The 24,427-nt window shown below is 38.6% G+C and overlaps 1 protein-coding gene across 1 annotated transcript in view; it reads right to left on the reverse strand.

Moving 5' to 3' along the window:
• rnf19b (ring finger protein 19B) overlaps positions 1–23,699 on the reverse strand; it is a 67,594-nt gene extending 43,895 nt beyond the window's left edge. The window contains exon 1 of the mRNA XM_038308363.1: positions 23,460–23,699. The gene's annotated coding sequence lies outside the window, so the exon portion shown is untranslated. The remainder of the gene's footprint in view (positions 1–23,459) is intronic.
• Between the last annotated feature and the right edge of the window lie 728 nt (positions 23,700–24,427).

Raw genomic sequence — 24,427 nt, forward strand, 5'->3', positions numbered from 1 at the left:
ACTCCCTTTAAACAGGAAGAAACCTCCAGCAGAACCAGGCTCAGTGTGAGCGGCCATCTGCTGAGGCCGACTGGGGTTCAAGGAGACAGAAGCAGACATAGAAAAGGCAACTGTAAAAGGAGGCCCCATCCCGAAAACACATGGTCCTGAAATTTGATGTTCGGTCCTGAAACAGTTTCACTACGATTTTGATGAAATTTGCTGATGTTTAAACTTGTTCAAACAACCAACTCTTCTGCAGATTTCATTGAGTTATAAAAGCAATATTCCATTTTTTTTTAAATCTACAGAGTGATCTAAATGTGGAGAGTCAAACGAGGAGCTGTGCAGAGTTAGCTAGAGTAGCATGCAGCTAGCTTAGCAACAGCTATAGTTTAGTTTAAAACTTGCAAAACAAAAAAAGGCATTAAGACCGGTCCGTGGAGGATCATGAATCTGAAAGGTGAAATACCAATTTTATTTTGACACTTTTAACCAACGTATTACAGCATCCAGCTGCCATGTCAGCATTGTCAGTTTCACTATAGCTCTGGTGAATTTCAATGGTGAAGTCCTCTGGAAATCTTCAATAATTGTTGTTGATTGAAGATGTGTCTAGTAGTTCCCATTGATTTAGCTTGGAAAGCGGGGAGAATGGCGCTAGGCTTACCGCACCGTGACGTCACTGCCAGAAGATGGCAGGAGGGAGGGGCTACTATATTTGGGCCAAAATGGCCGCTCCTAGACTCAGTGATCGCAACGAAAATTATTAGGCCCGAGCAGCAAGGCGCTGCGAAGGCCTATTGTATTTCGAAAGTTTCTTTTTTACTTTAATTTTTTTTACTGATTAATGCTAAATTCATTAAATCACCACAAATGTATTAGTTTTAGGTATAGATAATGGTCCATTCATCATTTCTTGTTGAGTGGACTTTTCCTTTAAAGGCAGTTACTAAGTCAGCCTTTTACCACCTGAAGGTTATTTCTAGGATTAAAGGACTAATGCCCAAGCAAAACTCATTCATGCATTTATCTTCAGTAAAATTGATCTCTGCAACAGTGTCTTCATAAGTTTATCTAAAAAGCCCATCAAACAGCTGCAACTGATCTAAAACTCTGCTGACCATGTTCTCACTAGAACTAAGAAAGTAGAGCACATCAGCCAGTTCTGATGTCCCTACCCAGGCTCCCTGAAGCTCAGAGAATAGACTTTAAAATCCTTGTTAGTCTATAAATCACTGAATAGATCAGCACCTCAATCCATAACAGATCTGTTGTAAGTAGATCGACCTCTCAGACCACTCAGGTCTTCTAGTTCCAGCCTCCTTTGTCCACCCAGAACTAGAACCAAACATGGAACAGCAGCATTTAGTTCCTATGCTCTATGATCTGGAACAAACTTCCTGAAGACTGGAAAAAAGCTGAAAACCTGATTTCCTAGAAGTCAAAGTTGAAAACCAGTTTGTTCAGATCTGCATTTGACTGTTGAACTGAAACTGTTAACTGAGGTATTTTAACAGTTGTGGTCCAACTGTTTTGTTGTACTTAGACAAATTGTATTTAGTTATTTTGTACACAAAAAGAAATCTTGTTAAGTACAGCACTCTAGACTATCTCATTTTATAAAGTGCAGCTTCGATAAGGTAAGCAGCAGTGAGAAAAACAATGTGATGAAAAACAGTGACGTAGAAATATGACTGTACAGTATAGTTACAGTCTAATATTCAGTTTTTGTTAAATTTTTTTAATAACCCATTTTACCAAACATTTAGTCGTCTGATAGCAGTGAAGAAGAAAGTGTTCTGGAATCTGCTGGACCTGCATCGGATGCTTGGAAGTCTCTTACCAGAGGACAGCAGGGAGAACAGTCCTACAGTACCACCTGCTTTTATCATGTTTTTATCTGTATTTGCTTTTATTTTTCTTCTATTTTACTGCATAATTAATGTAAAACATGTTTAATTGTCCGTGTATTAAATGTTGCTATACAAATAAACTTTACATATATTCATTGATTTTTCTTTTTTTTTATTTATTGATCAAGCAGGTGGAACTGTGGACGGAAAATTCTATCTTCTGTTTTCTTCTTCGATTTTGCATTCACTTTATAGAAGTGTTCAATCAAGCTTTTTCTCACCTGCAAGGCCACACAGTGTCTGAGTGAGAGGAGTTGTTGCTTTACTATTTGTTTGGGACACAAAGTAAAGATTTCCACAAGGAGCCAGGCTCCTTCTCAGGGTCTTATTTATAACATTTTACTATTTTCCTCAACTGTCTGTAGCTTGTTTTGAGTAAATGTATGTAGAAAACTTTGCAGTTTTCTAGCAGACTTTAAGTTAGTGAGCGAAACGTCTAGTCAGAGGGAGACGGAGCAACAAGCTGTGTGCTCTGATCCGTCTTGTCTACTGCTTTCCTACAACACCTGTTATGCCAGAATGCCAAAAGGTCTAAAATTAAATCTGAAAAAGTAAAACATTTATTGATAAGAAGGATATGACTTTGAATAACCCCTAAAATAAATAATTAATCATTAATTAATTAAAAACATAATGCCGATCACAGTTGCATGTTTAACCAAAGCGTGTATATCTCCTTCGTAAAAAGCTGTAAAAATATCCACTCGGAGAAATACAGAGATGGTTAAACAAATATTCTCCTCCCTGATTTTTTATTCATAAGCATCCAACACATTTAGATTGCATTATTTTAGTTCCCTTAGATATAACAAAGCTGCAGCTTAGATTAAAGCTAGACTTTGATTTTTTTAATTACTAATGAGCAATTTTTGCTTAAAAATAAGTTCCAATCAGACACAGAACAAGTTCTGTTGAGTGTAATTACAGATGGAAGGAAGCCAGAAACATTAGTAAAGAATGAACTTCCTAGTTCTCGTTAGAGTCCTTTTATTTCTTAACTTGCTTAACAGGACTTTAATTGTTCCGCTGTAACAAACTGGACGGTTTACTCTGCTTACTTTCTTTAAAGTGTACCAACCTCAACAATAACTGTTAACCTACCAAAAGTACCAGACTTATAGACGGATTTTCAGGATGCTGTCAGGAAAAAACTGCAGCCTGCATTTATTCAGCCAATATTTATTCCATAAATATTTCTCTCCGTTTCATTTTTCTGCATAACCGGTTATTCATTCCAGTCATTATCCTTCCTTTCCTTGGAACTTTAATGACGTTTATTGTATTTGCTAATTCACACAGCCTTTAGTGTTACTTCCTGCTGCTCTCTGGCTCTAAACGTTGATCTTAGTTTTAAAACAAAAGCAAAAGGTGATGCTGCTTCAATCTTTCTGTAAAGGAGGCAAGCAGATGGCTGAAAGGTTAACGCAAGAGTAGCTGCAGCCCAGATGCCTTCCTTAATGTCATTTCAGCCTTTGATCTCTACCTGGGATGCTTTCATAAAATAATCTATTTAAATTACTGTTTATCTTTATCTGGAAATTAAACAGGAATCTTTCTCTATATCTGGTGCATTATTCAAATATAGAGTGAAACTCTGTTTTTGTCAAACATAAGTTGCTTTGCATTCCCTCTTTAGTCACATAATAAATCACCAGGATTACTCTGCTCAGCCTTTCCAGAACATCTTATCGCCTCGGATAAGAGCGTCAGCTAAAAGCCTGCTGCCCAAACTGACTGATGGCTCTCTTCTGTTTCCGCTCGAGCAGATCTGCAGAAAGCCGGAGTCCTGCAGGAAAGTCGGCTCAGACTTTCATCCTGTTTGCAGGAGTACCGACTAAAACCCTGCTAATCTGAGAGCTAGGGGGCCAGCTGCTGGGGGCCGGCCGTCTATGGATGGAACAGGTGGTCCTCCATTCAACAAACAGCTAATAATGTATTACGTCCGTGTGTGTCTGCGTTTTAAGGGAGAGCTAATTAGAGTCAATTAGCTAAAAGGCTAGCAGGCCGTGCTGTAAACAGACCTCTCCGTTTCCACGGAGCAACGGTGGCCTGAAAGATGGGTTCAACATCTGAACCAAAACTAAGGAAATAAAAAGATATTTCTATTATTTCTGTGATTAGGATTTGCTATATTGATAGGTTAGAAGCATCTTAACAGGTTTACTCTCTAAATGAATATTAGAAAGTGAAAAACTCTCCTCTGTCTCCTTGTATAGTTCAGCTGAGGACATCAAAGGGGGGGGGCTGCAGAAAGCTACCATTATATGCAATGGAAATGGTTAAAATATGCAACCAGAAAAGGTTGCATATTTAAAATAAAACATATTTTAAATAAAACATGAAAAGGCTAGAGATCAACGTATGGATTAAAAAACAATTAAAAATGTAGGTGACTAAATATTTTTAAAGGGCAATAAATGCATTGCTGTTTCCAGACTCTGATAATAATGGAATTTTTAATATTTATCTCTAAAACAGGTAAAATAAATTTTAAAAAGGTGGAGTTTATTCTGTCCAGAACCAAAGTGTCCTCCAGGTCTATGGAGTAAACAGTCTCAGGTCATATCTGATCACTAAGCTACCCTGTATTTAAAGGAGCTATAACCTGGTAATAATCATTCTGAAATTGTCTTTCTATTCATGTTTATTCATTATTATCAACAAAGTAAATAAAAAGAGCTTGAAGTAGTTTTAGAAACGTTCGTTTACCATTGTTTCCTGGTCTCTTACATAAAGGTAAAATGTAACACAAGCAGCATCACTTAGGGAATGCCTGCAGGTGAGTGTGATTTGGAGATTTAGTTCGTTTTAGTGAACATTAGAACTAGCATTCATAATCAAGGCGGAGGACCAAAAAACACGTCCTTGTGGGATTTTTCTGATTTCAACAAAGAGCCCAATCTATTACCCTTTTTCCCACTGGCCAAAAAAAACGGTTTAAACCCCGAAACAAGCTCTGATCGGCATGCTGTGGGAACACCACAGCCAGGTCGACTCACTAAATTACGTGTAACCATTGAACGCAACATACGGATGTCAACGCACCGCACCAGTTGCTTCTGATCTATAGGGTTGGGAATTTATGAGATTTTCAAGATTTCTATTCCCTTATCATGAAACGATTTGATTCTCTTATCGATTCTGTGAAACAATGACCTTGGTAAGTGCACTGTGACATTCATTTACCTTCGCCTGGAACATTCTCTTTCTGCCTTCCTCGGCGAAAACAGAAGGCAGTGAACGGGAGCTCCCAGCCTCTGATCCAGCCAGGCTACCCGTCTCGTCACAGTCATCCAAATCTAATGGAGAAGGCATCCACTTAATGAAAAAGCAATACTGTACAATTTCGGGAAATAAACTCATCTCCCCCTGATTTAAATAAACGAGCGTCACCTTTCTCTCGCTCCCTGAACTGCGGAGCAACTTCGTAGCGTGTCTAATAACTCCAAAGAGAGGTAGGAAATGGGTTTGTTTCGAGAAATGGCGTCTGATTTACAAGGAACCACATTAAGCACAGTCAGTGCTTAAGAGTTTCCTTCCATGCTGGTTGTAACTTTAGCTTCTGTCCGGAAGCATCAAAAACACGGCATTCGCTAAAATGTACGCCATGTTATTGCCACTTTGCAGTGATTGCAATGATTGCAAAGCGTCTCGTTTCCATCTTTCTCTTCCTTAAAATGAAGCCAAACTTACCCGATTGGATGCCATTTTTTTGGTATTGTTTTTCTTGACTTACGCCTAGTCACATCGTACTTGCTTACTGAACGCAGTGTGCGTAACTTGCGTCAAAAACGTGACGTAACTTACGTGACGTAAGTCGTGCTCTCCAGCGCTAGGCTCTGGTGCTGCCTGTAACCGTTAAGAGAACCGTTAAGTGAGCTGCAAAACGGTGCCATTTAATTGGGACACACAGAACCAGTTCTGAACAAGAACCGGTTTCGAATCCCTTCCCTACTGATCTAACAAGCTGAAACAACTCTCTTTACATTCGATAAACATGGAGCAGCTCTTGTGAGAGGGATTCAGAGAGATAATAGAGCAAAACAATAAAGCACACTGACTACACCCTGGCTTCCTTCAATGTTTCTCTACATTGTTTACTTTCCTGTCACAGCGGTGACATCATCAATGCTAACACAGTGTGATGACGTCACCAGACACGCAGCTGAGGGAGGGCAGAGGTCACACAGCTTTCCAGCAGGGGTTAAACCAGCTTTTTTTGCCAACGGGAAGGGAAACAAACGGCGACTGTTAGCGTGTCGACTCCTGTTAAAAAAAACATGCGCTAACGCGCTATTTTCAGCGAGCAAGTGGCTTAAGAAAACAGGCCACTCTCAGATTCCCGATTGTACGGTAGGTTTTAACTGAAGCCAAACACCAACACAAAAGATATAACATAAAAAGGACATTTTCAAGACGAGACACCTTTAAAATCCAATATGGCTGCCACGGATAAAATATGAAGTGAGATAAACAATACTCAGGCAAGTTTATCTACATTAGTCACCATGTTCTGTCTAATATTTTACGCCTTTTACCTGCCTATGCTGCTAATACTGGATCGCAACCCAACATTTAGTTAATCCAATTCCAGGTTGAGGTCATTCCTGGATCTAAGTTTTGCCTTCCCAAACACAGCATTATCTTCCCAGAGTATCATTAAGTTCTCCAGAGGCCTGCTCATTAAAACCAGGTCTGTTCAAGTAGAAAATTACCCAGAAACACAAAGAGTACTGGTCCTCTGAAGCTGAAGAGGCTCATTATTCCCACAGGTTGGAATTTCAGGTTTGATCCACATTCACTACAGTTAAATGTTAGAACCTCACAGTGAACCAAGCTCACACCAGCGTACATTTTTGCTGTTTTGCTCATTTGCAGACAAACAGCCTGCATAAACTCTGAGCACCACTGTGGCTCCATTCCTCTGAGCTATAAGGAAACAATATTAGGAAAAGTATTTTCATTTTGGCTCAGTTCAAAACAAGCATGACTGATTTCCTTTACACTGGAAAAGTTGAAATCTAGATAAGTCATTTTTTTCCTAAACTAAGAGCATTTATTCTCGGATTGAGGAGGTAAGTGAGACATTTTGCCAATGGAACAAGACAATTTACACTTAAAATAAGAAAACACAATTGCATTGTCTCATTTCAAGTGCATATTATCTAATTATTTTATTTTAAGAGTAAAAATAATCATTCCATCTCATTTACCTGCTGAAAATGAGGATAAATACACTTAATTTAAGACATTTTTTCTTATTTCTAGATTGTTTTTCCAGTGTAACAGCACATTAACATAAAGCGAAATAAGAAAAAAAAAAGATCCAACTGATGTTTTCAAAATACAGACAGTGTCTAATTATTATCTTTATTTGTATTAATGAATCCCTTGCACTATTCTTTTACAGATGAAAGTTCACTGTATAGCCGGGCATACACTGTGCGATTTTTTTCAATCGTTGCACGCAGCTACAGTTTACACTGTACAACGAAACTGCATGGTTTCGAGGAATATGAAGCTCATTATAGTGAATCGGCTGCCTTGGCAATTTGTGCAATTTTGTGCTGAAAGCTCTAAAAAGAAAAGGCGACGTATTTGGACAAAGACATGGCTGAGCAAACGTTGCTAAAAGTCTGTCAGTTTTACAGAAAGAACTCCATTTCACTCATTGCATCCCCGCCATCCTTCTGTGTTTTCATCTAAGAGGAAAAAGAAGAAGAATCGTTGTTTGAGCATGAACATTGAGGGATTTGCCCACAACGGCCGACTGAATTTCAAACATGTTTGATTTTCTCCTAACGATTCCTAATCGGGAGGTGGCCATGAGAGGCTGATCGCCCCTCGTTACCCCCTGTACACTACATGACATACGATCTGGCTGAAAGTCGACCCCAATCGAAAAATTTTCGCATGACTGGAAAGTAGGCCCGAAAGGGGCAAACATTTGTACATTGTATGCCCTGGCTTAAACAAAAAAAAGACACCTTTCTGCACTACATGCAATGAAATATTAACCTGACTCCGCCAGATGGATTTTCTACGCATATCTATCTGGAAACCTTCCGTTGAAGTAATTTTGGGAAGGGGCGAAAATACTGGTTAGCTGATTGGCCTATGTTGGTGATAGACGGGCCAAATAAACCAATCAGATCAACGAAGCATATGACGTACTAACAGAGCGACGACAAAGAGGAGCCAATTGATAGATCAAACTCTTGCCGAAACCAGTCGGGAGAAGAGCAAAAACATCTTTTCCTCTGAGAAAAGCTCCAGAGCAGCGTTTTGCTCTTCTTTCAGTGAAGAAATACTCTGTAATTCCGATAAAACTTGCTCGATAGCCACGCTAACGCTAGTTTCATCGGCTGAAGCCGCCATGTTCTTTAGAATGAACTGTCGCGCTTCTCGTTGCGTCACACCTCAACCCGCCTCAAAGCCAACGCTGATTGGACGTTCGTTTGGTGAATGGCTCCAAATTTTCTTCAACGGAGAGTCTCCAGACTGATCTGCGAGTGAAACCTTGAAAGCTCGCGAGATCAGGATGGTCTCACGAGGCTAATGAAATATCATTTGGAACCAGAAATTTCTGCAAAGATGTAGAGGCTGATTTTCTTTGGTTCAACGGGGCAAAAGAATCAAAAAGAACTAAATGGAAAAAAACATGTGTTTTTATTTTTCAGGATAAACTTTCTCCTTTTCCAAAAAGTGTGGGTCTGCACTGCAAAAACGATCTAAAAATAAGTGAAAAATTCCTTAAATAAGTGTATTCACCCTTGATTTGAGTAGGTAAATGAGAAAGTTTGCCAATGGAATGAGTAATTTTACTCTTAAAATAAGATAATTAGATAATATGTACTTGAAATAAGACAATGCAATAGTGTTTTCTTATTTTAAGTGTAAATTGTCTTGTTTCATTGGCAAAATGTCTCTTTTACCTCCTCAATTCAAGAACAAATGCACTTATTTTAAGAAAAAAATGACTTATCTAGATTTAGATTTTTTGCAGTGTGCTGGTCTGGTGTAGGATTAGAGCGATTTAAGTTCCCAGGAGTCGCCAGCAGCATTTTATTAGATAAAACTATGTAGAAACTTGCTAAATTACTTTAGAAGTATCCTTTTAACTAAAGCTGCTGCCAATTGCACAGCAATACGTCTGAACATGCTGGTTTCTTGGGAAAAACACGCAAAACCAACACATCTGTTCAGCCCCCTTTAGGGGGGTTCTGACTGTATCTGCATGCAGCCGACGAAGACTGCTGACTCGTTATTATGGGTAATTTATGGTTTCACATGCAGTTCTTACGGGGCATAAAAGCAGCCATTATTGTGTTGTCAGGAACCGTCCAGCAGGGAGGTAATAACTGGTTTAATGAACGACCAGATAAAAAGAAAAGTCTGCTTATTCTGTTCATTTTTTAAACAGTTCTGGGAAAGCAGAGATCTATCTCTGTGCAGATTGAGTGGTTCAGTTTAAACCCAGCAGCAGCCTTTAATTTCTTATAATATTTTAAAGGTTTCTATTCACCATGATCCAGTAGGAACAAAAGAGCCAAATCACCTCCATGATGCACCGACCAGAACAGTCTATGATCTTCTAAAGTACTGCACTGAAAAAGAAATAATGCAACAGTTTTGGTATCTACTTAATTGTTTTTTGTCCTGTTATGTTAACATGAAAAAACATGTGTTAGTAAGTAACTTAGTATTATAAGTAGAACCTGAAACGGTTGCATTTTTTTTCCAGTTCTTGCTCTGACTGGTACAAAGCTGCCTCCACCTTGATTCCCTGTAGGGATGATGTGTTTTCACATTGAAACCCAAAAAGTTCAGTTTGGCTTTCAGCGGTATATTTTACTAGCCGTCTTCTAGTTGGCATTTTTATTGCTTTCTTTAAACAGTGACTTTCTTCTTGTTCTTATTTCATAAAAGTCAGATTAGTATGGGTTTAATTTTGCCCAAAATTAAACTAAAATAAAAAAAGGTTTTGGGAGTTGTCCAATCAATTTACTCCATTTTTATATTTGCAAATGTTGTTTTTATAATTTCATTTTCATTGTTAGCAGATTTTACCCTCTTTTAGATTTAGTTTTATGAATTCCGTTTTTTTAAATTGCTTTTTACAAATCACATTCTATTCACTCGTGGAGGCAGGATTTCCTCTGGAATGTGGAGAGAAAATGAATTTCTATCGGTCAGCACGGACACCAGGAACAAGTTATATATTGGTTAACAGCAGGTTTCTGTATTGACCTTGAAATGAAGAGAAAAAAAAAACAGTTTGAAAATGGGTACGTTAAAAAAATTAAATGAAAAAAATTTAATATGAAAGATAAAACATTAAAAATAAATCATTGAAAAAATAAGCGAAGCTAAACTTTCTTAATTAAGAGGTTTTTCAAAGTTTCATTGCTGGATTCCAGATTTTTTTTTATTTCCATTTACAAAGCTTGTTCTTTGCTTGCAATAATAATGTGTAAAATATTCACTTCATATTTTAGCAGAGTTAGCTGTCCTGTGGACAGATTCTCCCACCTGAGCTGTTAATCTTTGCAGCTGCTTCAGAATCACATGGTCATCCCGGCTGCTTCCGTGATTAATGCTCTTCTGTTCAGCCTGTCTCTCTGGAGCAGTAAAGGACCGGAGACATTTTTAATTACAATCCGTTACTTTAAAAAGCATTTAACACTGAAATAAAAGGTTTTTATGTGACCATGTTATTGAACTTTTAAATAAAAAGATATTTTAAAATGAATTTTTTTTCCCATTTTAAAATCTAAATCGTTTTTTCAAGTAGAGAACACCATTTTGGTATATAGACAATTTCCTGATTACCATCTTTTATCAAACACCTGAACTGAGCGTTTGTTATTTTTCTTTCTTTTTTCTGTCTTAATGTTGGCAGTGGGCTTTAGGCTGCCCTGCAAGGCTTTAAACCTGGGTTTGAATGGAGACTAAGCCATTCTCAAGCATCTGTCAAGGTGCTCATTTTGAGCCTGAATCCTTGTTTATTGTTGATTCTGTTCATGGTGGAGAATCCTGCTTCACAGCAGCAGGTTGAGCCAAACATCCGCTAAATGTGCAGGGTTGTCTTTGAGCACGCCATTTCCCTTTTTTTCCCCCACTAGTTAACCGCTCTTCTTCCAGCGGTCCATGCTTTCTCTGCTTTCTATTTCTCATCACCCGGCATGCCACAGGTTTGCCTGATTTGTCTAAAACTGGTTCGCCACAGTGACCCACACTGGCAGCTCATTGGCTAATTTGTATCACATGTCGCCTGGTCCCGGAGGCTCCGGATGGCTTTACCATATTAACAGGAGAAGCAACGCAAGTGATGTTTAGACACTGTCGTCAGACAACATGCAGTAATTGATGCGTTTTTAACAGGTTGAGTCTGGATTAGCCAGCAGGTGAGTCCGGATCCAAGTCTGGTAATCTGTGACCTCTGCTTTAAAGGGAGTGCAGTTGGTCCATCCTCTCTCTCGGTTCAGATAATGGATTAAATAGAGCTCTGGGAGACAGTTCTAGACCCTGAACCTGCTCTAAACTGAACCAGAACTTCCTCTCCAACATGTCTCGGACCTCATGATGCTGCATTAAGAATCTGTTAAAATCCCACAAAGGGAAGCTGGTTAGGTGCCTGCTGAAGGCGCCTGGTTTCACTGGATTTTATTTATCAGAGTGAAAGAATGTAAATCTTTGTTCTTCCTCCCACTTCATTATAATCAACTCATTTTTGTTGGTCTTTCATAAGGTTGCAGCAGGGTTCATTCTCTCCTCATTTCCAAGGGACCCATCAGTCATAAATCCTTAAATGAATCAACCGTAGAACCAGATGAATCAGAATCATCTCTACTTTGCTTTCAAAAGTCACGGGGTTGAAAAAATTTCTTGCATTTTAGTTTCATTCTTTTAGTCGTTGATTAAATCCAACCTGGAAACAATTTGAAAACTGAAAATGTTAGAGCAGATCAGTTAGTGTAAACAGAAAAAAGAAGTATGCACAGCACTCTGCTGTTACATCACTATCAGTGATTACGGAAGGGAAATTCACTGGAAATGACTGCAACCAAGTCCAGGCAGAGGCCTTCAGGCTATTTTCATGGAAGAAACACCCTCTGGATAAAGCATGTGTCAGAACGCTCTCCAAATATTTATTAAAACGCTGATCATGTTTAATTTTGGGCTTCCTGAACTGCAGCCAGGGTGATTTGCAAAAGATTAGATGTTTTTAACCCTTTGAAGCTATGAAGCTGTGGAGCTTTATATTGGAACAGAACAACGCTGTGGTCCGTTTTCATATCACCTCCTGAACTTTGAATAGAACAAGCTTTCTCTAGATGCTTACAGTCCTAAAAATGATTTCATGTCCTCCATCTTTTATGGCACAAAAAAAAAAAAAGAAAATGTCTGCTTCTGTCTCCTTGAACCCCGGTCGGCCTCAGCAGATGGCCGCTCACACTGAGCCTGATTCTACTGGAGGTTTATTCCTGTTCAAAGGGAATTTTTCCTCTCCACTGTCGCTACAAGCATGCTTAGTGTGAGGGATTGCTGAAGAGTCAATGAGTCGATGCAATCAACTGGTTTTCCTTAGATAGAAAACTTTGAATCAATTTGACTGGATGATCTGGTGAACTGGAAAGTGCCTTGAGATGACATGTGTTGTGAATTGGCAATATAGAAATTGAATTGAACACAAAAGCTAAGATACACTGTTCAAAAAAATAAACAGAACATGTAAACAACACAATATAACAAATTAAATCAAACTTCTGTGAAATCACTTAGGAAGCAATTAACAGGTGGAAATTATTGGCAATTAGAAAGAAGCACTCAATAAAGGAGCAGTTCTGCAGGTGGGCACCACAGACCACTTCTATGCTTTTTGGCTGATGTTTAGGTCCCTTTTGAATGTTGGTGGTGCTTTTACACTAGTGGTAGCATGAGACTGACTCTACAACCCACAAAAGAGACCCAGGTAGTGCAGCTCCTCCAGGGCGGCACATCAATGGGAGCTGTGGCAAGAATAGTTGCTGTGTCTGTCAGTGTAGTTCCTGAGGCTGGAGGCGCCAGGACACTTGCCGTAGGAGGGCAAGGAGGAACAGGAGGAGCATCGCCAGAGCCCTGCAAAATTAGCTTCGTGAGACCATCCTGATCTCGCGAACTTTCAAGGTTTCACTCACTAATCAGTCTGTTAGTGTGGCTATCGAGCAAGTTTTATGGGAACTACAGAGTATTTCTTCACTGAAAGAAGAGCAAAACACTGCTCTGGAGGCTTTTCTATGAGGAAAATATGTTTTTGCTCTTCTCCCGACTGGTTTCGGCAAGAGTAGCCTGGCTGTTAGTACGTCATATGCTTCGTTGATCTGATTGGTTTATTTGGCCCGTCTATCACCAACATAGGCCAATCAGCTAACCAGTATTTTCTCCCCTTCCCAAAATTACTTCAACGGAAGGTTTCCAGATGGATATGCGGAGCAAATCCATCTGGCGGAGTCAGGTTACTGCAAAACGACCTCCAGCAGGCCACAAATGTGCATGTCTCTGCATAAGCGATAGGTTATATGCTCTTCATTTTGCAATGATGACAAATGTGGGAAATAATTACAAAATACAGAGGTAAAAATCAAATTTGGCTGATTTACCCAGCAATTCATGTCAATTATTGGGGGTGAGTATTAGCATGGGTGTTGCGATACGATACGTGTCACGATACTTGGGTCACAACATGATATTATCGCGATATTGCAATATTACTATATATTGCAATATTTTTCCCATATATCACATTAAATATATAGATAAAAAGAAATTATTGTTTATGTTCATCTAAAGATATTGATCGTTTAGTTATTTTGGTATCCATGATGTTTGGGGTTTGAGTCAGTCCACGTCTTCCACTGTGAGTGTTTCACCTTCAGATATAATGCTGCGCCGCACAGCGCCATCTGCCAGAGTGGTGGTGCAGAGGTAGCCCATTTTCCTCATTGTTTTGTTTTTTATTGATACTAGGAACTGGAAGATTGATATTATATTGTGTAGTCAAAAATTCACGAGACAAAAAAAAACGTTTTTTTATTTATATAATTTAATAATAAAGTGGGATAAATAATTGTGATTTTCGGGGAGTGGCGGCCTGGAGGTTAAGGCATAGAGCTTGGAATCCTGAGGTTCTGAGTTTGAGCCCCACTCCCACAGCCTGCCACTCTGGGTCCCTGAGCAAAGACCCTTAACCCCACACTGCTCCCCGGGCGCCGCGCAATGGCAGCCCACTGCTCCCCAAAGGGATGGGATAAATGCAGAGGTAAATTTCTCCAATGTGAGATCAATAAAGTTTAATTATTATTATTATCATGTGATTAATAAAAATGGAAAATCATAAGAAATGACTTATGATTAAAGGTTAAAGCCTGAGTAAAAAGGAAAAAAGACACAGATCTGAGTATTTAACAGGGGTGGAAAGTAATGAATTACATTTACTCAAGTTACTGTAATTGAGAACTTTTTATGAGTAGTTCTTGAAATATGTAATTTTTACTTTTTCTCGAGTAAATTTTAACCTAAGTAGTTTTACTTTGCTACATTTAAAGCCACCTCACGTTACTGAGTAAAAAAAAAAAAAAATACTGATGGTGAAAACATTAAATGTGGCCCTGCCTTGCATTTACCCTTTGTATTGTCTCATAATCCAGAGCTGCGCTTCGGAAGATGGCAGTTGCTAATAACAACTTAGGGAGTATGGATGAGGAAAGGCTTGAAGAGGAAACATATTCTGGAGACGAAAGCCAGAAAAACCCTCGGCCATATTTGGAAGGATTATTTGTTTTCAAATGCACAAAAGGGAACAATGTGATAATGCAGAGCAACAATTTCCTGCCCAGCAAAACGGAGCTTTCGGCTTTTAAAACATCAACATCCAATTTACGTAAAAATGTGGCGGTAAGTTAGTTATCATGGTGTCAGTTGGACTGTAGGATTGAAAATAGTTTGCACTTTATGGTTCAGGTTGTGGCTGTCCTTGTGCTGTGAGGAAGTAGGTTCTTTAGCCCAGGTGATCTTTTGCAGGTGAGGATGTCCACTGAAATATGCCTTGAAATCGATTAAAACACCTTGTGCTCAATTCGATTCATGACTCATCCTTTTTTGCATTAAATAATTTAAAGTAACTAAGTAACTTTTACTCAAATTACATTTTAAATGAAGTAATTTTGAACTTTTACTTGAGTAAATTTTGAGATGGGTAATATTACTTTTACTCTGAGTAGAATTTAGGCAAAGTAAAGATACTTTTACTTAATTACAATTTTTTAGTACTCTTTCCACCTCTGGTATTTAGTGTAGAAATGAAGTGAAACAGTTGATGCAGTGGGAGGCAGATGGGTCACAAACGGAGAGCTCGAGTCCTCTCGGTTTCCCACCGTTTCTCATTAACGCCTCGCTCCCACACACAAACACAGGGACCGTACAGGGAGAGTCCGGAGTGCTGCGGAGTGAATCGGGCTGGGTAGCTTCTATAATTAGAGGAGCCTTCAGGAGCCGCACTGCTGAGCTGTTGAATGTTTAATGCCTTGCCTGCGGGCCCTTCGGTGGCTGAGAGCAAACCTCTGAGCTTCCTCAAACCCCCATTTCCTTCACCGACTGAAGCATGAGTCAATTCCCAGCTTTGTGCTGTAACCTGAAGCCCATCATGTGAGGGGAACCTGAACCTGAACCCGCACTGGATGAGGTAATGCTCCATCAGAGCAGGAAGGGGAAATGTCTCAGACAAACGGAGGACAAAGGAGGCTCACCTTCATATCCTTTAGACTTGTAGCATGTTCAGGCTCACCTTCCAGCAGAAACAGCTCAGAAAATACTTTATCCTTAAATATATAACCCTCCACATCCGTGGCCCTCCACATAAAGTGCCCATAGTGTAAATAAAGGTTTTGTTTAAATATTCCCTGAGAAATAATCAGATTTTAGGCATCTATTATCTAAAATTCTGGATTTCCAATTAGGCAAATCATTCAGTAAAATATAAGTTTACCAAATACTGCTTCATTTTGTATCAGTCTGAACACATTCCAATCACTCTAAATTTGTCTAAAATGCAAATCCTTCAAGATACACTTTTGTTCTTTAACATAAAATCCATGCTGATATCATTGCTTTATAATATTGGTAATCAACCATTTTCATTTGCCTCATCCTTCTATGTTCCAGCTTTTTTCTTGTCATTACACTGTCACAATTATAGAGAAATGAAATTAAGTCTCTGTATTTAACCCATCCCCGTGGGGAGCAGTGGGCTGCCACTGTGCGGCGCCCAGTGTGGGGTTAAGGGTCTTGCTCAGGGACCCAGAGTGGCAGTCTGTGGGAGTGGGGCTCGAACTCAGAACCTCTGGATTCCAAGCTTTATGCCCTAACCACTACACTGCAAAAAATTAAAATCTAAATAGGTCATTTTTTCTTGCAATAAGTGCATTTTTTCTTGAATTGAGGAGGTAAGTGAGACACTTTGCCAATGGAACAAGACAAATTGCATTAAAAAAGAGAAAAAACAATTGCTTTGTCTAATTTCAAGGGCATATTATCTAACTATCTTATTTCAAGAGTTAAAATACTCATTCCATTGGCAAATTATCTTATTTACCTACTCAAATTAAGGGTAAATACACTTAATTTAAGACATTTTTGCTCATTTCTAGATCGTTTTTGCAGTGTAGGCCGCCACTTCCCTCAACTTCCCAGTAGCCATTTAGTTTAGTTGGGTTTCACTAGCTGACTTATAAGTTTGTAACTTAAATACTGTATGCTTGACATGAAGTTAGTCTGTTTCTGTAAATAGAGTCTTATGTTTTAATTGAAAACTGTCAATTTATTCTATATGATTGTAGAGTTATCTGTTTGACCATGATTTGAGCTTAAATCACAATATAATCTTTTAGTCCTAACACACAACTATTTGTAGTTTATAGAACAACAGGGCAGTCTGATCGTTATTTGATTAAATACCAACATAAACACATTCAATTGCACAACACTGACTAATAGGTGATAAAATGTTAAGAAGCTTTTAACCACAGCTACCTACACTTTTAATTACAACTCTTGACTCACTACGGAGGCATGTCTGAGTCAGACGCTTTTATGGCGCGATCAGTTTGGACTCGGAAATCGGAATGCCACGCATTTTTCCATCGTCGTTATGGCTACATATAAACAGGCAGCTTATAAACAGCTATGTACACATGTATTATGCTACCCAGACAAGTACTAAGTAATGATGGGTTCATGAGGCGTCATGAAGCGTTTCGACTCATTGGCAAACTGTATTGATACTCGTGTCACTGAATATCAACACCTGCTGGACATTAAAAACACTACATGCAGACTCAGACTAAACTGACACTGATTTGATGACCTATATTAAAATCATATGCTTTAACGTATATATCATATTTTATTTTAAATTGAAAATATGTTTGATATTTTTGACGAACTGACGAAAACATTTAAGCGAGCATGTGGGACTGGGATTTATTTATTTATTTAAGATAATTTTAAGTTAATAACTACAGGAAGAACGACAGGGTCAATATGAATCCGGATAAGTTGAGGGATAACTGAGAGGAACAGGATGACAAACCAAGAAAATAAATTGAAATATGAGATAGGAAGGGTCCCACTCGGCACCCTAAAACCTTTCTTTTCTCCTGAGGCTGATCCATGTTTTCTTGATTAATTTGATGATAAATCGCAAAACATCAGAATTTTTTTGGGCAGATGTGTTGCGTTGACAGATGCGCTTATAAACACAGTTTAGTGCGTCAGTCAGTTAGAAACAGCTCCTGTATCGGTCACGTGACTTTCTTGAAACGATACGCGCACCGACACAGGGTTTTGCTGTTAGAGCTAGACACACGCGCCTGTGCATCGGTGTTGCTGGACACATCTCTAGTACTAAGCTATGTTACACATTTCTATAGCGACGTAGACATAAACCAAGCTATGTAGAGATATACTTAAACACTCAGTCAAGCACTTAGCTATGTACAAATATATTAAGCTCTATAGAGATGTATCACGCTATGTAGACATAAACTATGAGCCAAGCTACATACAAATATACCAAGGTACACAGGCATGTAATATAATATGTAGGCATGTGCTAAGCAACCCAGACAGGCACTTAGTTATCTACATACAGTGGTGTCGAAAGTACACGTTACTTAAGTAGAAGTATAGATACTGCAGTTTAAAAACACTCTGGTAAAAGTTCAGGTATCAAACTGACCTCTTTACTCAAGTAAAAGTGAGTGTGTAAAAGTGTGCTCCAAAAACTATTTAAAGTATAAAAGTATAAAGTAATCTTTAAAAATACAGCCAGATGCCACTATTTGAAATGAAAGCTCAATTTTTCGACTATTGGGAAAAAAGGATGAGGGAGGTCTTGTTGGTCTCTGTCTCCATCTCTGGATACGCTCTCGCCTGTGTCCGACCTTTCAGACATTTCAACATCTTTTTCTGAATCCGACATTGTAGCACGGCATAGACAATTCACGATTGCAGAAAGTAACTTTTTGAGGAACACATTTTTTCCAAGAAAGGTAGACAGGAGAGTAGAGAGTTGAAATAAATGAACTAGAACTAGTTCCTGTTTCTACTTTAAACTTAGTTCTATCAACAAATTAAGTTTGGTTTAACCCTGCTGGACCAGGTTTAGAACTAGTTCTTCTTAAAGATAACTTGACACACCACTGCTTTTGTGCATTAAAGATATTGTGGAGGTTTTACGCACATTTTTTAAAAGACCTGCCCTCTCCACTGTGGTCGGAAAATTGTCTCATATATTCATTTATGCTATTCATCCAGTTAAAAATGTTTTTACTCAGTCTGTTTCACCTGCAAGGCCGCAAAATGTGAGAAGTGTTTTGCATACAAGGAATACTTATCCCATAACAAGCCAAATTATTTCTCGAGAATTGTTATTGTTTAACCCAAGTGTGTTTTATTTGTTTTGACTCTGACACAACCTTCACAGTTTTTTTTTTCTCATTATAAGTAGGGGAGGCAAACTCTGTCTAGATCAGAGCAGGTCTGATTACTGTGCTGTAACGGCCTTATGATGAACTTTTCTCTCTTTGCAAAGATGTAAAATAAAGTGGTGACAGAGTGAAATCCATCGATCTCCGTTTATTTAACTGGGAAGGATAGTTAAATACTTTTTTCCCCCCCCACTAAATCACTTTTTAAACCATTTTAACCATTTCTACGGAAGAGGATTAGGGCCACTGGAAAAAAAAAAAAGAGTTTACTGATTTTTAAATTTGATTGAATTCTGACTTTTTTCTTAAGAATTCTGACTTTAATCTCAGAATTCTGACTTTTTTCTTAGAATTCTGACCTTTTTCTCAGAATTCTGACTTTTTTCTTAGAATTCTGACTTTAATCTCAGAATTCTGACTTTTTTCTTAGAATTCTGACCTTTTTCTCAGAATTCTGACTTTTTTCTTAGAATTCTGACTTTTTTCTTAGAAGTCTGACTTTAATCTCAGAATTCTGACTTTTTTCTTAGAATTCTGACCTTTTTCTCAGAATTCTGACTTTTTTCTTAGAATTCTGACTTTTTTCTTAGAAGTCTGACTTTAATCTCAGAATTCTGACTTTTTTCTTAGAATTCTGACTTTTTTCTTAGAATTCTGACTTTTTTCTTAGAAGTCTGACTTTAATCTCAGAATTCTGACTTTTTTCTTAGAATTCTGACTTTTTTCTTAGAAGTCTGACTTTAATCTCAGAATTCTGACTTTTTTCTTAGAATTCTGACTTTTTTCTTAGAATTCTGACTTTTTTCTCAGAATTCTGACTTTTTATCAGAATTCTACAATAAAAAAAAGTCAGAATTCTGAGATTAAAGTCAGAATTTTGAGATTAAAGTCAGAATTCTGACTTTTTATCAGAATTCTACAATAAAAAAAAGTCAGAATTCTGAGATTAAAGTCAGAATTCTGAGATTAAAGTCAGAATTCTGACTTTTTTCCCCATACTATACTGAAATAAAATTAAAAATTTTTTTTTTCCAGTGGCCCTAATCCTCTTCCGTACATTTCTCCTTGTACAGGCTCTGTTTAAAAGTTGCTTTTCTGATAGCTCATACAAGCTTACTGTGCCCGAATGTCTGCCCTAACCCCTAAATCCCTCAATCAATATATAGAGCGGGGCCTATATATTGGACCTTATAGCAAACTCAGTTAACTGACCGTTCGAACAGATGATCACTGCTTTTTGGTCCCTGTTGGTCACATAACTCCTCTACCAGAGCGCGGTGCCTGCGCCATCTTTGTAATTAGTCACCACTGTCGTTTAGGAACAGTGAGCCGATGTAACAGCAAATCTCATAATGCTTTGCTAGGACAGCGCTCTGCGCAAAGCATTCTGGGATATACCTGCCTCTTCTGAGGCCTTTCTTTTCTTCTCAAAAACTTTTTCTCTTAAGAATGAGAAAGCTCAGCTTCAATGACTGTCTGAAACCGTAGCTCACCACAGATATGCGCCTGAAAGCGCGCATGCGCAGAAAAAGTTAGCTAACAGGACGAGCACGTAGGACGGCCTTACGTAAACATATTATCAGAATGATTGACAATTAGGAGGACCACTTATTTAGATGATCCACCCGGAAATAAAAGATTGTCCTCTATAACTTTAATCAGCATGTCTGTGCGAAGGAGGACGGTTGAAAAAAAGAAGACTTTGAGTTCTGAGAAAATATCTAATTTTGCCATGGAGGAACTTTGTGCCACATTAAAAAAAAAGAGAATACGTTTGTTACCTCTATTGGATCTCCTGTTCTTATTCACTTTGCCCAGATGATAGATTTGTTAGTTTTCAGGCAGGTAATAAAGGATACCGGTGAAGAGGAAAAAAACGCTGTGAAATGTTTACTCATAATCTCATTCTTTACGTCAAAAAGCCAAACACATCAAGAGGCATGAAGACTGTCTTCATCCACTGAATCCCAGCTGATGCTTCTTTGCAGCTGCTGCTCACAAAGCAAACACCACAGAGATAACAAGCCATTACAACCCCTCATCAGGTGTTATCAGATGTTATCTAGAAAACCCACAAAGCGCAGGAAACAGTTCTTGTTTCTCAGCTGCAGTGTTTGTGAAACTTTTCCTCCAGGTTATATGATTCTGGAGAAACGTCACCAACTCCCACATGGCAGTGGTGTCACACGTATACTGCAGTTAAAAAAAACACTTAAGTATCAACTTGACCTCTTTACTCAAGTATAAGTGAAAAAGTATGTGCTCAAAAAACTACTTAAAATATAAAAACAGCCAGATGCTACTATATGAACTGAAAGCTCAATTTTTCGACTATTTCTAAAGATTCTCTGAGATAGGGCCATGGATGAGGGAGGTCTTGTTGGTCTCCGTCTGCCGATACGCTCTCGCCTGTGTCCGACCTTTCAGACATTTCAACATCTTTTTCTGAATCCCACATTGTAGCATGGCATAGACAATTCACGTTAGCAGTTTGAAGAACACCTGCTTGCTTCTGATGATTTCTTTAGCTAACCAATGAGTGTTTGCGTTATATGACTCATCCAATCACACTAGTTTTCACTAGATTTGGGGGGAGCCAATGATCTGCATTGGATGGAGGACATGACGGGAAATAAAGATTTAGAAACATTAAACCGAAGCCAAGAGTAACGAGTAACGTTTGTTTTAAAAATGTAAGGAATAGAAACTTCAGATCCTTGTGTGAAAATGTAACGAAGAGAATTTTGAAGTAGGAAGAAAAATACGTAATGGAGTAAAGCAGAGGTCTTCAACAGGGGGTCCGCAACAACTAGGGGGTCCGCGGAGGTACGGCATGGGGATCCCGAAAGTCTTGGTTGATTACTTTTTTTCATATTCCCTCCTGCAATTTTTTGCACTAATTAAAATGTCTTTAAATCCACATTAACATGAATTGAACAGACTGTAGTAAACAGATAAATGGAGGCAGAAGATGTCTTTCAGTCATCAATGCTCACATTCAGCGACACACAGGAGCTCTTTCAAGCTGGACACCATTTCATTCACAACACCTGTCCCATCAACCAGGAATCAGAATCAGAAATACTTTAATAATCCCAGGGAGGGATTACTTTAGTTACATTACTCCATCTGTAATAGAGTGACTGTAGGACCAGTTTGATGTAACACAATTTCATACAATATATATAATTAGGGGGTCCCCGCTCCATCTCACAATCAGTTTGGGGGTCCTTGGCTTTGAAAACGTTGAAGACCCCTGGACTAAAAAATAGATACCTAGAGTGAAGTATTTGTACTTCGTTACTTGACACCTCTGCTACATGGTCCCAAAATCTGGCCTTATACTTAACATCAGCTTCGTATATCTAGTCTTATTCATATATCTAATATCCAGTTTCATCCTAAATGGGGAGTTGGAGGATTCAATATTTTATTATAATAACATTATAACAATAACAAGGCTAGGCTTAAAACTTTCATTTTTGATAAAGCTTCTAGTTAGAGTGGCTCAGGTTATCATGAGCTATCTCTATAGTTATGCTGCTATAGGCTTTGGCTGCTGGAGGACATAGGGACCCCCATTTCATCATTCTGCTTCATTCTATCTCTATTCTCCCACTCTGCAGAATCTGTTAGTTCAATCTCTAACGTTCTGCTCTCTCTGCTTTTTCTCATAGTCTGTTCCTGTTTGGCTGTGACTCCATCCTGGAGAGAAACATCAGCTGTGCTGCTGCCATCAACACCTTTGTTTATAGATGTTGGAGGTCGGCCTGTTTTCCAGTGTAGTCCTGTTTCTCTGACTGTGACTAACTGGATGTGCTCTCTTCATCCTCTGACATGGGAGCTGGCTTGGAGCTTGTCTGACTGGCTGTGTGTTTCCTGGAAGGGGCGCCTTTTGCAGTTGCCTTTTGTATCTATGCTTCATTTTCTATGTCTGCTTCTGTCTGTTTGAACCCTAGTCAGCCTCAGCAGATGGCCGCTCACACTGAGCCTGGTTCTGCTGGAGGTTTCTTCCTGTTAAAAGGGATCTTTCCTCTCCACTGTCACTACAAGCATGCTTAGTGTGAGGGATTGCTGAAGAGTCAATGAGTCGATGCAATCAGCTGGTTTTCCTTAGATAGAAAACTGAATCAATTGGACTGTAGGATCTGGTGAACTGTAAAGTGCCTTGAGATGATGTGTTGTGAATTGGCGCTATAGAAATAAACTGAATTTAACTGAATTAACAATATGCCTTGTTATTATTTTAATGGGTTTGTTTTTCTGATCACTGAAAAATGACCATATGGTGATTTGAAACGGTGGAGGTGTTTAACTGGATACAGATATAGAATCTGAGAGGATTGCTGTCAGACATCCAGCTGCTCTGCTGCTGAATCCTCCCTGCATCTAACGGTCCACATGAACACATTCCTCCTCTGCTCTGTTTATCTTTCAGACGATTTTGACTAACATCCACATTTCCACCCAGTTTATCTGCGCAGTTCTAACACTGAGATAGGATTTAAATGCTTGTCATGTCTGCAGCAGCACTTACCCCTCCAGCGGCGGATGTGTTCCTCCGCAGAGGCTGAGGAGCGGCTCCTCCTCCGCTCCTTTATCCACCAGCAGCGGGTCTGAGCTCCTCGGAGGACGGGGCCTCTGCTGCGGGGTTTGCTGGCGGTTTGAGGCGGTCTCCGGGCTTCCTGCGCTCCGGCACAGCAGCGCTAATCTGGGGCTATAATCTCTGAGCTCACTGCCGCCCCGCGAGGAGGAAAACCCTGCCGATGACGTCACCCCGTCAGCTGTACGGAAACCCCACCCTGTGACGTCTTCACCCTTCAATATCCAAAACATATTTGGCTGAACATATTTAAAAACTCGAAAAGCCTTTGTCCTTTTCAATATTATTTAGAGTGCTGTTTCCCCTTAGCGTTAATTTTTGTTTAATAAATGTAAGATCTTAGTTTTTTTTTTTTCCTTATTGTTTCTTGTTTTGCACAAAACGAGTTCATTTACTTGACTGGTAAAAATGTGAATTTACACTTGTTGAAAATGTCTGTAAATAATGGTTGTCGTGAATTCCTATAGTGCAATGTGGTTGCTCTGTATTGTTCTTTGCAGAAACAAATAAAGTTGTTTGAAAAAAAAAAAAAAAATGCAAATTTTTGATATTTTGGAGATACTGTTCTATAGCTTGTGATATGTTTTGTAATAAGCAACTTTTAAATAAAGTTTTGTATTGAAAAAAAGTAATAAATACATTTAAAACATTTAGAAAAAATATGGACATATTTAGGCTATATGAAAGTGACTTATGTTAATAATAACAGCAATAATTATTATCATTTTAATGATTAAATTAATGCTGCAAAAAAACTAACAGAATTTCAAAAAGCAAAAGACAGAAATGCTAGAAATATTTTTCTGCAATTCATTTATGCTTAAAAATGTAGGTTTTAGCTTCATATAATTTTTTTTTTCTCTGAAGGAACGTTTATTAGTGTTAAAGTATTTATAAGCTGA

This window comes from Cyprinodon tularosa, unplaced genomic scaffold (genome assembly GCF_016077235.1).
Source record: "Cyprinodon tularosa strain WSP-4 unplaced genomic scaffold, ASM1607723v1 ctg635, whole genome shotgun sequence".
Taxonomy (NCBI): Eukaryota; Metazoa; Chordata; class Actinopteri; order Cyprinodontiformes; family Cyprinodontidae; genus Cyprinodon; species Cyprinodon tularosa.